This window comes from Bos indicus x Bos taurus, chromosome 25 (assembly GCF_003369695.1).
Source record: "Bos indicus x Bos taurus breed Angus x Brahman F1 hybrid chromosome 25, Bos_hybrid_MaternalHap_v2.0, whole genome shotgun sequence".
Classification (NCBI taxonomy): Eukaryota; Metazoa; Chordata; class Mammalia; order Artiodactyla; family Bovidae; genus Bos; species Bos indicus x Bos taurus.
The window spans coordinates 35,415,546-35,430,660 of NC_040100.1; positions in this window are offsets into that span (position 1 = coordinate 35,415,546).

Consider the following 15,115-nt stretch of genomic DNA (forward strand, 5'->3'; position numbering starts at 1 on the left):
ATTCCCTTCTCCAAGGAGTCTTCCCTACCCAGGGATTACCACCAGGGAAGCCCAATGAGTCCAGTGATTAAATCTGAATTTCTTCTGAAAACACCTTCACAGACACACCCAGAAATAATGTTGGGCCAGTTTTCAGGGGCATCTTCTAACATGTCAAGTTGACACAGAAAATTAACCATCATGTTTTGTAAAGTGAATCCCATTGTAAAGCTGGATGAGGCTCAGGGAAGGGTCGAGGAAGTGGCCCCACAGAGAAAAAAAAAAAAAAAGAATCCCTTAGACTTTTTCCACTTCAGATTAGCCCCTTGGACAAGCACTTGAGTCTCCCCCCTGGAGCATCCCTCATTGTTATCGCAAATGACATACACATAGCAACGAGGAAGTCGAGAGAAACTTCTCGGTGGCTGACACATTTCACAGGGAGAAATGGATTTTAAAACTGTTTTCAACTAACAAATTGACAGTCTTAGCCTTCTCTCACCCAGGACGCACTCCCTGGAGTGCAGCGCGGGGAGGAGGTGGATGAGGACTGATAAGATCTAATCCACTGCTTACAGAAATTGAGAGAGAGTTTTTCTAATCACCCACCAGAGAGTTCTCCCTCCCGACCCAATTTCCTCCTAAATCACACACCAGAGGTCAGAGGAAGGGGTGATAAGCTGCCCACCACGAGGTGGGTTGGAAAGGCCCCATTCCGTTCCATCAGAGGAGTGTCAGAGTTTATAAATTGTTGTGTCTGTCTTCTCCAAAAGGGAGAAAGTCTACCATCTCACCCCAAAAATGTATGTTTTCAACTTAGATTTATCATCTTTAATATTCTTGAAGAGTGGGAGAGAGAGAAATGTGGGGGTGGGGTGGCAGGGGGAAAAGAGGGTACAACCAGTAAGGACAACTGACAGGTATAAATAAGAGCAGTCATTCCTACTGCAAAGCAAAGGGCTGGGGTGGGGGTGGGCAGGCAGGGGCAGGGAAGCAGGGAGCTTATAAGGGTCCTGAATGTGCCTTTTGGGTCTTCTGTGCCTGAATGTGTGGGTTCGGATTCAGGCTGTGCCACTGCGTGAATTTAGGTGTGTTATTTCAGCTCTCCGAAATTCCCCATCTTGGAAATGGGGATGATAACAAGATGGACAGACCGTTGTAGGGTTTTCTGAGACCTATATGAGTTAATGGGCTTCTCAGGTGGTGCTAGGGTTAAAGAGCCTACCTGACAGTCTAGGAGACATAAGAGATGGGGCTCTGATCCCTGGGTCGGGAAGATCCCCTGGAGGAGGGCACAGCAACCCACTCCAGTATTCTTGCCTGGAGAATCCTATGGATAGGAGAGCCTGGCAAGCTACAGTTCATGGGGTCGCAAAGAGTTGGGCATGACTGAAGCGACTTAGCATGCACCTGTGGGTTAATATCATTAAGTGTGTAGAGCTCTGCTTGGCACATAGCAAGCACTTATTCAGGACTGGCTTCGGTGTACAAACCTGCTGAGTAAATGTCAGTGAACTGAGCATTGTCACAACGAATTGGGATTGAGGGGCTTCCATGGACAGAATTCAAGGGCAGGAAGTACCACCATGTTTTACTGAGAACTACTGATTCTGGGAACGGAAAAGCCATGCTGGAACCAAGCTGGTTTGGGCTCTCTCTCTTTCATCATTATCACTTTCATATCTGTTTCATCTGCTTTATTGTCCTTTCCTAGAAAATAGGCTATGCCCTCTCTACACCATTAAATGACGCATCATGATGGTTTAAAAATGACCCCCATAAGGTACAAGGTCAAGTGTCCCAGTCCAGATTTCTGGGAACAATAGTCTGATGGGCTCAGCTGAAATCAGACTGTCTGTGTTGAAATCAGACTCGGCTGTCCATCCCTGACTCATCTCTAATCCCAGAATGAGTATGGAGGTTTGAGGGCCATGGTTAAAAGATCAGGTTATACTCAGAGCTTGGGTAGTGACTCTTAACACCCAATTCATCCTGCTGGAAATAGAACAGTGTGGTAGTTAGGATCACAGGCTCCAAAGTAGACTCTCTGGGTCCAAGTCCCAGCCCTACCACGTCCTAAATGCAGGTCTTTGGGAAGATAACTTAATTTCTCTGTGCATCAGTTTCCTTATGCTTAGAAGGCATGTGATAAAGAATTCCTATCCCACTGGTTCTTCTTCTGGTTAAATGGGACATAGGAGGCATGTAATAAGTGTTAGGTAGTTAGAATAGGAAACAGGAGTCCAGAATGGCAGTGGCTAAAAGATAAAGAAGGGAGGGATGGTACGGGGAGGGAGGAGGGAGGAAGGTTCAGGATGGGGAACACATGTATACCTGTGGCAGATTCATTTTGATATATGGCAAAACCAATACAATATTGAAGGTTAAAAAAAAAAAGATACAGAAGGGAAAAGCCCGAGAAAATAGAACAAAGGAATGTGCGAGGACCAGAGTGAGGACCTCAGGTAGAACAAACAACACTCCTGGCTAGCCCAATTTACATAGGCCAGGCCGAGGGGGAGAAAAAACATAGAAAAAGAGGAGCCAAAGGGCCGGGGGTCTCTCACTCTCTCTCCCGCGTGCTGGGGCGCTCTTCTCTTCACGTCTTTGGGTGGATGTGCCCTCACGCCTTGAGGATGGATTTTCCTGCTATTTTCTAAATAAAATAGAGCTGTAACACGGAGCTGTAACACTGATTTGTCTAAAAGCTATAACACGATCTGTTCGAGACCTGAGATCTATAACATGGTCTGTCCGAGACCCGAGAGCTGTGACATGCCGAGGGCTTTAATGTCCGTCACTCCAAATCTTTGTTGTGACGAGACAGAACCGAGGAGCATACACTCGCCTGACATAAGTATGGAACAATAGTACACACTTTACTATTACTTTTATTTTTCTAGTTATATGTAAACAATATTGACAGGGACAAAATAGATGATTAAATAGTTAATCCCACTATGGGATTGTAAATAAATAAAAATATGGGAGACCCCTGTAAGTTAGGCTTCCCTGGTGGCTCAGTTGGTACAGATTACTTGAGAAAGCAGGTTTGCTTAATCACAGAACCAAAACAGGCTTGCTTAGCAATGAAACCCACGGAACAGAAGCAAGGTACATGCCCCCAGAACAATTAAACAATGGTGGCATGAGGCCCACATCCTTCCCAGGAGCTCAGTAAGTTAGTGATCCCTAGGATATGCTCTCTGCACACAAGAACAACAACAATTTGTGGACCCAGCTTGACCTCGGAGGGGCAAGAAAGCTCCCCTGCTCAACCAGGAGGAGGAGCTGATGATGAAAACATGATGTCTACTCAGGGAAGACCAAGAAGATCTTCTCCTCCTCTCCAGTTTTCTTTGGAGGATAAAACTTTAGCCCAGTAAGTTTTCAGGGGGTGGCATTTCTCACCCATGTGTTTGGAAGCCTCACAAGCATTCTGTTCTTATAAATCACTTCCCACCTACCACTTTGCTCTCATTGAGTTCTTCTCTGCACTGCGACATAAAGGAGTATGGTACGGGAGGTCTTCGGAGCTCCCCGTGAATTGACACCAATCAGTTTCAGCATGGCTGGGAAAGGTGACTCTGTAGAACTCGTTTGGACTCTTACTGCCAAGAAGCGCCACAACACTTCAGAAGCCATCTTGTTTATCCTCCCGGGCAGGTTGCTCTCTGCGTGAAATCTGAGTTTCCTGCAGCTATGCACCCAGAGTGCTTTTCCCTTTTGGGGGCACACATGGAGCCAGGAAACCTCCCCAAGCCGTCCTAACCACACGCAGCCTCATGCCACCACCGCCCCCACCCCCTCCCAGTTCCCCTTCTTCTCCTGCTGTGGTGTCAGTCATGGGGGGTAATGGAAAATCAGGAGAGAGGCAGAGCCCATTAGGCAGAACTGCAGGCAGAGAAGGTTTGCCAATTATATTTTGTTTCTTTCTGCTTTCCTCATGACTTTCAGGATATACAGATTCTTTCTGGCACTCCCCCTGGTTCTGTGCCTATAAAATAAGTTTAATGGCTGAATTTTCTTTAAGATAATCAGAGGCGGTATAATTTATGCATATGAAGAGTATTGTAGCCAGATGTAATTTTGCTCGAAGTTGTGGCGTTACAGTTAGAAATGGCTCTGCTGGCTGTGTTTTGTAGAATTTGCAATTTATTTAACAGTTGACTGAGCAGTGACCTCAGATAAAATAACCATAATCAAAAAGTAGCTTTTTAAAAAAGAGATATAAAAACAAAGGTGGGAGAGGGCTTTGGAGAAAGACTTGGCTCCAGTGCGAATGGGGAAGACGAGCAGGTGGCAAGAATTCCAAGGCAGGTGGATGCTGCTTAGTTAGTGCAAATGGCAGAAGGATCTTTGGGGGGTGGTGGAGGGGTCGGTGCTGGCAGCTTTGATTTACAAATTCCTCCCGGACTCCAGGGCCTTCAGTTTGGAGGTTCGTTTGTCTTTGGTTGAAAAGCAACAGATTATTTTGGCATTGCTTCTGGAAGCTGGGATGTTTCTCATTTTTGGAGTCCCAGGATGGTACAGGAGAGATCTGAGGGTGGGGGAGTGTAGGTCTGAATGGGGACCTGGCGGGGTAAGACTGTGGCTTCATAAAGGAGCAACCCCAATGTTTTCAGAAAGTTGATACTTTCATATTTGGCATCATTCCACAGGGAGAGAAAAAGACTTCCTCTTTAGATATCTGTCTTGGTGGCTCAGATGGTAAAGAATCTGCCTGGAATGTGGGAGACCCTAGTTCGATCCCTGGGTCAGGACAATCCCCTGGAGAAGGGACCGGCTACCGACTCCAGTATTCTTGCCTGGAGAATATCATGGATCGAGCAGCCTGGGCGGCTACAGTCAATGGGGTCACAAAGAGTCAGATACGACTGAGTGACTAACAATTTCACTTTCTCTAGATACCAAGCCTGCTTCTGCCTACCTCACCCCCAGCATCCCCTGCACACCACACACACACACACACACACACACACACACACACACACACACACACACTGCCCTCACCTCCAAGCTTTTTAAAAATGGAAGAATGCTCGGGTAGTGTCCACCACAGACGGTGGATCTCATTCCACTAGGGCATGATATTTGTGTTCCTGTATCCACGCTGCATCCTTTTTTACCTGCATCCTGCCAGGGGCTGGTCCCTTGAAATAGATTGTCCATCTTCCTTCCTCCTTCCTTCCTTTCTCTTTCTTTCTTTCTTTCCTTCCTTCTTTCTTTCTCTTCCTTTCTTTCCTTCTTCCGTACCACACAGCATGTGAGATTTTAGTTCCCTGACCAGGATGGGACCCATGCACCGCCCCCCAAACCCCCCGCCCTCACCCACCATGGAAATACCACATCTTAACTGCTGGACCACAAAGGAATTCCCAGATTGTCCATCCTTCTATGCTTCCTTCTCCCTGAATCCAGTGGGCCAGGGAGAGCTGAGGACCTACTCGTGCCTAAAGACTTCTTTAAAACCCCAGCCCAGTCTTCACCACTGAGATCTGTGCAGCTGGTATTAAGTGTTGATAAAGCCGAGTTGGTTTTCTGTTCCTCTTTGTCCAGCAGGAGCTTTGTGGGAATGGTGGGGAGAGGTAGGGGTACTCACTAAAGGAAAAGGTTTTGTCTCTGGCTCTGTAACTATGAAAATACCCACTTCTCAACCTTCTGCCTTCATGTATTCCAAATCTCACTCTTAATCTGACCAGGTCACTTCTTTGCTTGGATCCTTCAGAAGCTTCCTCCGGCCCTTAGGATCGGGTTTAAAATATTTTATTCTGGCCTTTGAGATCTTTTGTGATCTGGTTCTGGTTTATAACCTGTGTTTATTCCCTGTGAGCCCTGTACCAACATCCTCACCCCCAATATCATACTCTATTTCAGTGATCACAAAGTTCTTGGCCTCTTGTTTGTGCATAAAATATCTCAACATTTTCCACCTAGATAATCTCTAATCACTGCTCAAAGCTCAGTTCAGCTACACCCAGCTCTGGAATAGTGCTTCCTTCTCCTGAAGGTTCGGTGAAATTTCTTCCTCTGTGATTCCATTACCCCTCATGTCATCTTTCATGACAGGCATGTTCATGTTATTAACTCCAGCATTGCTCCGTTACCTGCATGTGCTCCAAACCTGGGAGGCTGCCTTGCACATAGAAGATGCTCCATATGTTTGTTAAGTAAAGGCATAAAGAAATATTCTCTAAGGATGGTGATGAATGCAAAGAAGGAGGCAAGAAAGGTGTGGACATTTAGAAGGAAAAGAAGTAAAATCTCACTCCTGGAATGGAAATATTTTTAGGTTGAAGAAGATTAAAAATAAGTATGCTGGCTGGTCAAAATTGAGTGTGTCTTTAAGCATGGTATAGATTGCCTATCACAATGCTAAGGACATGTATCATCTCATTGAATCTGCAGTATGGTGTCTATCATTGTCCTTATTGAACTGATGAGGAAACAGAGGCTTAGAAAGGTTACATACGTAATAACTATGTGGCAGGGCTAAGTTTCAACCCTCTAGGTTCTGAAGTTTATACTTTTTTTCCCCTTATATATACATATAAAAATCTGGAATATTTTATATATTCAGAAAAGTACAGAGAATAAGGGAATGGCAACCCACTCCAGTATTCTTGCCTTGAGAATTCCATGGACAGAGGAGCCTGGCTGGCTTCAGTCCATGGGGTCACTAAGTGTCTAACATGCCTGAGGGACTTCCACTTTACTTTACCTATAAAGAGTAAGACCATACACACTCATATACCCACCATGCAGACTTTGACAACTATTGACATTTTTAAAAAATTTGAATTTTATTGGCTGTGCTGTGCAGCATGCAAGATCTCAGTTCCTCAACCAGGGATCAAATCCATGCCCCCTGCAGTGGAAGTGTGGAGTCTGAACCACTGGACCACCAGGGAAGTCTTCTGACATATTTTTTTTAAAGTTAATTTTACATTCCATTTCTTTTGTGGCTTTGTAACTTGGTTATTCCTTTACTATATGATGAGCACATTTCTAAATAAAATTTATTTTATAGATAACTTTCTTTTTCAAGTTAGAAGAGTTTAGGTAAAGTTGAAATCTCCTTGACCACCACTTCTAATTCTGGTCCTCTCCCCTCTGCCTTGAGATAACTACTGTTTGGGGTCTTTATTTAAGTACCTTTATATCTACGTATGTGTACTTGTCCTGGAGGAAGAAATGGCAACTCATGGCAGTATTCTTGCCTGGAGAATCCCATGGACAGAGGAGCCTGGTGGGCTAGAGTCCATAGGGTCGCAAAGAGTCAGACACGACTGAAGTGCGACTGAGCACACAAGCACGCACCACTCTGATGGGCGGGTATTTTTGTTTTAATCTGCATGTTTCTGCTTACCTGGCAGGATGAGCTCTTTCCACAAATTTACTGGCCACTCAGAATTCCTCCTCTGTGAATTGCTTCTTCTCACATTGGGCTGTTCATCTTTCCTTATTGATCGGTCGGGCTTCTTTATATTCTGGGAACACATCTACTCTTGGCCTTCTGTGTTGTGAATATCTTCCCCAGCTGTGGCTGCTCTTTTAACTTTGCTTCTGGTCTTTTATTATTTTTTTTGTCATACAAAATATTTTAAAGATTTTCTTTGGGCTCATAGGCCTTTAATCCACTCAGTATATAACTCTTTATATGGTGGGACTTAGGGATCTAATTTTGTCTTCCACAGTGTTTTTATTATATGTTATTGATTCCAAGATGTACTCTCTGCCCCCACACTTTGCCATCTCTCAGATGGAGGTGCATATTATTATCAGTGTAATGTCATAATGGTTTTTTGCTCTTTTAATGGTATGTGAAATAGTATGTGTCTTACTATCAGTGGCAACTTAGATTCACTGAAAGGTGGAAATAGTCTAGGTTTATCCTAATTCTTCATACCTAAGTAAGATGAACCTTCTATTTCTCTTATTCAGGCACTTATGGTCTGATAATATTTCATAGGAATATTACAATCACTTTGTCAAATTCTGAGAAGAACGCAGAGTTTTGATTTGCTCTTAAATTGGAATTACATTGACTACAGTTTCTTTGGGGGTGATCATCACGGTGAAAACACACCGTCAGGACCCCAGGCTGATGTCCCAGGTTAAGGACTTGGATCAAGTGACAAGGTGAGAGGCTACAGATTCAGGATTCTGTCCTCTACTCTCCTTCCCCAAAGTTGTAGTTCTTTTTAAGATCCTGCTTGCTGGAATAAGCCACCTCCTGGAACAGTGAGACCCTGGCCTGCTGAGGTGCTGGTGCTCCAGCTAAGTGGCCACTTGATGGAGACACGATTCTTCAGGCTAGTGGAAATGAACTCTTAGGCTCTTCTGAGTGTAAAACGCCATGAACATTGGACAGCACAGTGTGATCTGGAATGCTGAAATGTTAGGTGGAGGTGAGATGCTGCTGCTTTGTAATTTTGCCTGGGACCAGCCCTGAGCCAGGAGGAGCAGGAAGAAAGGTGCCCGTCTGTCCATTCACTTGCTGTGGCTCCTGGGGAGGCCAGGGAATGTCCTGGTTCCTCTTAGCCTTGGCTCTCTTTTCTTTTCATCTCTTCTTCTCACCCCAAGTATCAGAAAATATTTCAAGTGGAAGCTGGCAAACAATAGCCTGCAGGTCAACTCCATAAGCCTCTAGATTTTGCAAATGAAATTTTATTAGCACACAGCCCCAGCCACTCATTTACATACTGTCCAAGATTTTCGCAAATGAAAAGTTATTGAGTAGTTTGAACAGAGGTCATGTGACCTGTAACATCTAAAGTATTCACTATCTGACCTTTTATGGGGAAAAAACAAAAAAAGGTGTGAAATCCCTGTTTGAAGCAAGAGACAGCTGACCCAAAACCTATTTGTTTCCCGGATTCCGAAACTTAGATTGCCTCTGGGATTTGATTCTGTTCCTGGTATAGATTTTCCTTTTCTTTGGAAAAGGTTAGCTGGCCTCTGATAGCTCAGAACAAAAATATGAAAACATGGGTGAAATGGACCCCAGCAAAATGCAATCACTTTCTTCTGGTTTAAGGTGGTCCTTGAAAATGAAGCAGTGGATGCAGAGGCTGAAAACAGAATCAGGAGACAGAATTTCAGGGAAACTTCCCAGCAGAGTTAATTTTCCCTTCCCCAGGCTCAGTGGGGAGAGGACGCCAACGGAGGGTTATTACAGCCCTTTCTCAGAAACTCCTTTAGGCCAACTAAGTGAGCCGGTGAAAGGTGGCTCTTCAAATTGTTTGTGACCAAATTATTGGTTTTTGACAAGAACTCTCTTGGATCTGAAATTTCTGACTGCCTTTCTCTGCTGCTCTTCCTACCTCCATCCACTTCATCTCCATCTCTTCACACTATGCTTTTATATACCATCTGGCCCCTGCCTCTGAATGTGAAGTGTCTGAGAGCCAAAGCTTATGAACTGTGAATGTTTCCTTCCACTGTGAATAGCCACAGCCCAGAAGGATGTCCTCAACATACTGCAGGTGGACCACTAGCACGTGGACATGGGTCTGTTTTAGAGGACACGACAATAGACTTAAAAAATAATTTATTATTAATAAATTATCAATGACAGAAATAAAATTTTAGACTACCAGAAATTTGCAAAATCATTCTAGTACAGCAAACCCAAATTTCTTGAGTAGTTCTGCTTGGGTAAAACCCACAACTCAATAAAAATAACAACCGTTGTGGTAGGCTGAATAATGTCTTCACCTCAAATATATTCCTTCCTGCGGAACCTGTAAATATATTAGCTTATGTGGCAAAACGGACTTTGCAGCTGTGATTAAGGTCAGGATCTTGAGATGGAGAGATGATTCTGGACTATCCAGATGGACCCACCCTATCAAAAGGTTCTTATGAGAAGGAGGCAGAGTTCAAGGGAAGGAAATGTGATCGTGGAACCAGAGAGGAGGGACTGAGAGAGAGAGAGAGAGAGAGAGAGAGAGAGAGAGACAGATTGTGAGGTTGATGCTATTACTAATAACTTTGACTCTGAAGATGGAAGGGGCTAGGAGCCAAGGAATGCAGGCAGCCTCTATGAACTAGAAAAGACAAAGAAATGGATTTTCCTCTAGAGTCTCTAGAAGGAAAACAGCCCTGCTCACACCTTGATTTCAGCTAAGCGAACCTCATTGCAGGCTTCTGACCTCCAGAGCTGTCAGATGATAGGTTTGTGCAGCTTTCAGCCAAGACATTTGTGGTTACTTGTCACAGCAGCTACAGAAAACTAATACAACAGATAACAAGCATTTCCTAACTTCCTGGCACCGTGTTCAGGGTGTCATCTGATTTAGATTCACAACTGCCTGACAAGTGAGGAATTATGCTTCCTGCTTTTGGATGAGGAGGTTGAGATGCCAACAGAGAAGTTACAGAGCTATGCTTCAACCCGGGTCTGTCTCCCTGCCAAGTTTATATTTTCCCTAAGAAGCTACAGGTTTTATTTTCTTGGGTTCCAAAATCTCTGTGGACAGTGACTGCAGCCATGAAATCAAAAGACGCTAGCTCCTTTGAAGGAAAACTATGACTAACCTAGCTAGTGTATTAAAAAGCAGAGACATCACTTTGCTGAGAAAGGTCTGTCTAGTCAAAGCTATGGTTTCTCTAATAGTCATGTATGGATGTGAGAGTTTGACCATAAAGAAGGCTGAGCGATGAAGAACTGATGCCTTTGAAATGTGCTGGAGAAGACTCTTGAGAGCCCCTTGGACAGCAAGGAGATCAAACCAGTCAATCCTAAAGGAAAGCAACCCTGAATATTCTTTGGAAGGATTGATGCTGAGGCTGAAGCTCCAATACTTTGGCCACCTGATGTGAAGAGCCAGCTTACTGGAAAAGACCCTTATGCTGGGAAAGATTGAGGGCAAGAGGAGAAGGGGGCAGCAGAGGATGAGATGGTTGGATAGCATCACCAACTCAATGGACATGAATTTGAGCAAACTCCGGGAGATAGTGAAGGAAAGGGGAGCCTGGTATGCTGCAGTCCACGGGGTCACAAAGTCAGACACAACTTCAGAGACTGAACAACAAGGGGCTACACGGGATATCTCACTCCTGAGTGGTTTGCTCAGGACCTGATATTTACCAGGGGGTGGTCCCTCAGATATTTCTTTTGCTATTGACTCTCAGCATAGTGGGGAGATTGCAGGGGTGGTTGATGGATAATCAGGTATTGTCCTTGGTTGAGTGACCTTTCCCCATTTGTCTTTCTCTTGGCTCCAGTCTCTCTATCTACCTAGGTAGAGGGTGCAAATAATGTGACATTTATTCATTCATTCATCTCTATGAGACTTCAGCATGATATTTCCAGTTCATCCAGATCTGTGGACACAAACACGGGACTGAGTCGCCACCTCCATCCCTCCCTTGGAGTTTGAACATCGAATGTAGGCTTCTCCACCAGAGGAAAATGGCTTTAAAATTTCAGCCATAAAGTGTTCAATTTAGAGGCAGAGAGTGAATAGGAACCTTCACAAATAAACCCGTGACTGAGAAAACTTGGTATCTCACAGAAATATATTTATCTTGTTAGTGTTCCTGGAGAATATTTGCATAGCAGGAAAAAGAGCTTTTAACTTGTTTCCTTATCTCGCCTTCTTACTGTAGAGAATATTTTCCCCCTGAAGGTGTATCTCGCTATTGAATCTGGCGTTTAAAGGAAATGTCATCAGGACCTGTGATGAAAATTGAATTTTTTCCCAATGCCTAAGGATGACTTTCTTTAACTAACTTAGCCGACTCCCAGCCTGAAATGGAGGCAGACATTCTGGTCTGCTTTGAATCTGCTCTTCTCTTCCTGTTTCAACTTCTTTTATGCCTCTTGCCTTCACCCTCTCCTCCTATGCTGTCTGTATGCTTCCCCCACCCTGCCTTTCTTCTCTGTTCATCTCTCTCCTTGAATGGAAAAGTCCCTAATCTTTTTCCTCTTGTGCCTGCTTTGGTGCAGGGATTTCAAAGTCTGGGAAATTGGCAGGTCTTTTTCTCTTATTGACAGCATGATTCTGTATTCCATCCCAATTCCTGGATTTCCATGAACTTTTCTGGGGAGAATGGCAGCTGCCTTCTGCACAGGTGAGAGAGTAGGTGTGGGGGGAGGTAGAAATGGAAGGGCTGGCATTTTTTTTTAACCCTTAAGCAACCTAAACTTCCACTGAAACTTCTTCATATGACTGTTTCAAGAGACGTTCCCGATTGTGATCTGGGGAGATGTCAGCTTATCCAAGGAATAAATGTTAGAGGACATCAGATACACATAAAGTCCAAATATAGGGACCTGACATCTCTCCATTCTCAGAGGTGGAGCTTCGGATGGACCTGGCTCCATGTAGCTTCTCATCATCTAGGGAAAGAAGATGAGGAAGACAGGGCAGAGGGATGGGTTATGTCATCAGATGTATGTATGTTTGTGCTCAGTCATGTCTGATTCTTGAGACTCCATGAACTGTAGCCCACCAGGCTCTCTGTCCATGGACTTCTCCAGGCAACAATACTGGAGCGGGTTGTCATTTCCTACTCTTGGGGATCTTCCCGACCCAGAGATTGAACCCACGTCTCTGGTGTCTCCTAAATTAGCAGGTGGGTTCTTTACTGCTGTGCCACCTGGGAAGCCCGTATGTTATCAGATGCTTTGCCCTAAAGGAGAAAATGTAAAGTCTTTTCTGCAATATAAGTATTTGATCAAGCAAAAGGCTTCACACACAGATTTATATACCTGCTTGTTGAAATAACTTAAATGTAAAATTAGAGACTGTGAGTTGACAATGAGGACCTTATATATGGACCTTGGAAGCACTGCATAGTCCATAAAATAGAGAAAGGGGAAAAGTTTACCCTCTGGGCTGAACACACACCTAGGAAGTATGACATCTGCTCAGATTTCTGCTGAAAAAGAATCTCCTTTGAATAGAGTGACCACATAATTTATTGTCAAGCCAGAACACTCTGCAAGAAGGTAAAATTTCTACAGTGGGGAGGTATAGTCTTAATTGTTCATCTTGATAGATTTCTGCATATGTATTCGCCCATGTAACTCTCACCCAGATGAGTACAGAAAACCTGCTCATCACCGCCCAAGAAAGCTCCACCATGACCGTTTCCAGGTACCAGCTACCTTCCCTAGCCCCCTAAGAGTCATTGCTTTTCTGATTTCTGTCACCATAACTTTATTTTGCTTGTTCACGTGTGCTAAGTTGCTTCAGTTGTGTCCAATACTTTGCAACCCTGTGGACTGTAGCCCACCAGGCTCCTCTGTCCCTGAGATGCTCCAGGCAAGAATACTGGAGTGGATTGCCGTGCCCTCCTCCAGAGGATCTTCCTGACCCAGGGATTGAACCCACACTGGCAGGTGGGTTCTGTACCACTTGTACAACCTTGCCTGCTCATGACCTCCACCTAAACCAGGGGTGCCCCGTGTCTGGGATCTAATGCTTAATGATCTGAAGTGGAGCTGATGTGATCATAATAGAAATAAAGTGCACAATAAATTTAATGGACTCGAATCATTCTGAAACCAACCCCCCAACCCTAGTCTGTGGGAAAATTGTCTTCCATGAAACCTGTCCGTGTGCCAAGAAGGCTGGGGACCGCTCATCTAAATGAAATCACGTCGAATGGACTGTTTTACTTCTACTCAACAATAGCAAAGAATGAATGACTTGCCACAAGGATGGATCATACAGTGTGTTGAGTGAAATAACCGAACTCTGAGAGTGAAAGGCTAACCATTGTCATGTGTGGGGACAGCAGACATAAAAGCAGCCCTTCTGGGGAACCAGGTTGAAGGCTTACCTGATCATTATAAGACTGAAACCCTAAACCTGTACTAGGTAGAGCTCAGGTTTGTGTTTGTGCTATGCTTAGTTGTATCTGACTCTCTGCGACCCCATGGATGGTAGCCGGCCAGGCTCCTGTGTCCATGGGATTCTCTAGGCAAAAATACTGGAGTGGGTTGCCATACCCTCCTCCAGGGGATCATCCCCACCCAGGGGTCAAACCCTTGTCTCTTGTGCCTCCAGCACTGGCAGGCGGATTCTTTACCACTAGCGCCACCTGGGAAACCCAGAGCTCGGGCCTAGAGTCTGGGAAACACATCTCATGAAATAAACCTTTGTCTTCCCAGTGGACAACTTGAGTTCCATTTTCACTGTGGGTTGCCTGCCTTTTTAGTGATTCTCCCTTCTCTTTGGAGATGCACCTCTGTGGCCAGGGAGCGGTGGTGATGAAAGTGGGAGTAAATACAGATGAGACCTCTTCACATCTTTGAAACATCTCCCCCCTGTGTCTCAGGCAGCCCACCCCTCACATTCAAGCGCCTTCTTCTCTTCTCAACACCTACAGAATTAATCCAGGGTGAGCCGTGTTACCCACCCCTGTGTACCCTTTCAAAAGCCACTGTTTCTCACCAGCTTCCACGCCCCTAGCAGAATTCAGGAATCATTAGTGTTTGATGATCTTATGTTTCAAGACTTCAATCTCTTGTACTTTGAAATTGAAATTCCGGAGCCTGCAAGGGACCCTACGCTGACAGCTGACTTATTGAACGCTTGCCAGCTCCCACGGCTCAGAAAGTCAATTTCTCCACTTGGCCTCTTTGCAGAGCACGGGAGTGTGGCGTTAGGAAACTCAAAACCAGGCTGTATCTGTGAAACCGAGCACTGTGTCCATTTCCCCTACCTTCTCCTGGTGTCAGGGGAGAAGGTGACATTAACTTGCACGCTAATTAACAAATATCAGGATGGTGAAATGCCGACTCTGCTTCTGAGAGTGGCACCAGGGGTATCATTGTCCTTCCTGAAAATCCATTTTCAAATCCCTGCTCTGCAGAATAACTCATCCTGCTCTCAGGACGAGCGAGTTCCCATCCCTTCTACAGAATGTGTGTTTGTTGCCTGTGCATTGCATTGTCTCGGTTTTTAAGATGTTTGTAAGAACTTAAATAGGAGGTGAGTATTAAATAAAATAATGTACCTGCTTAGCAGGGCCCCTGACATAGAGGCAGATTGGAATAAATGTTAGCAGTTGCTCTTAGAACATGTGGAAAACCAAGATCCTTTAAAATCTGCCCAGAGTGTGATGATCACCTCTGTTCCTAGCCTCTATTGTTCATGAGCATACTTACTTGAGCTTA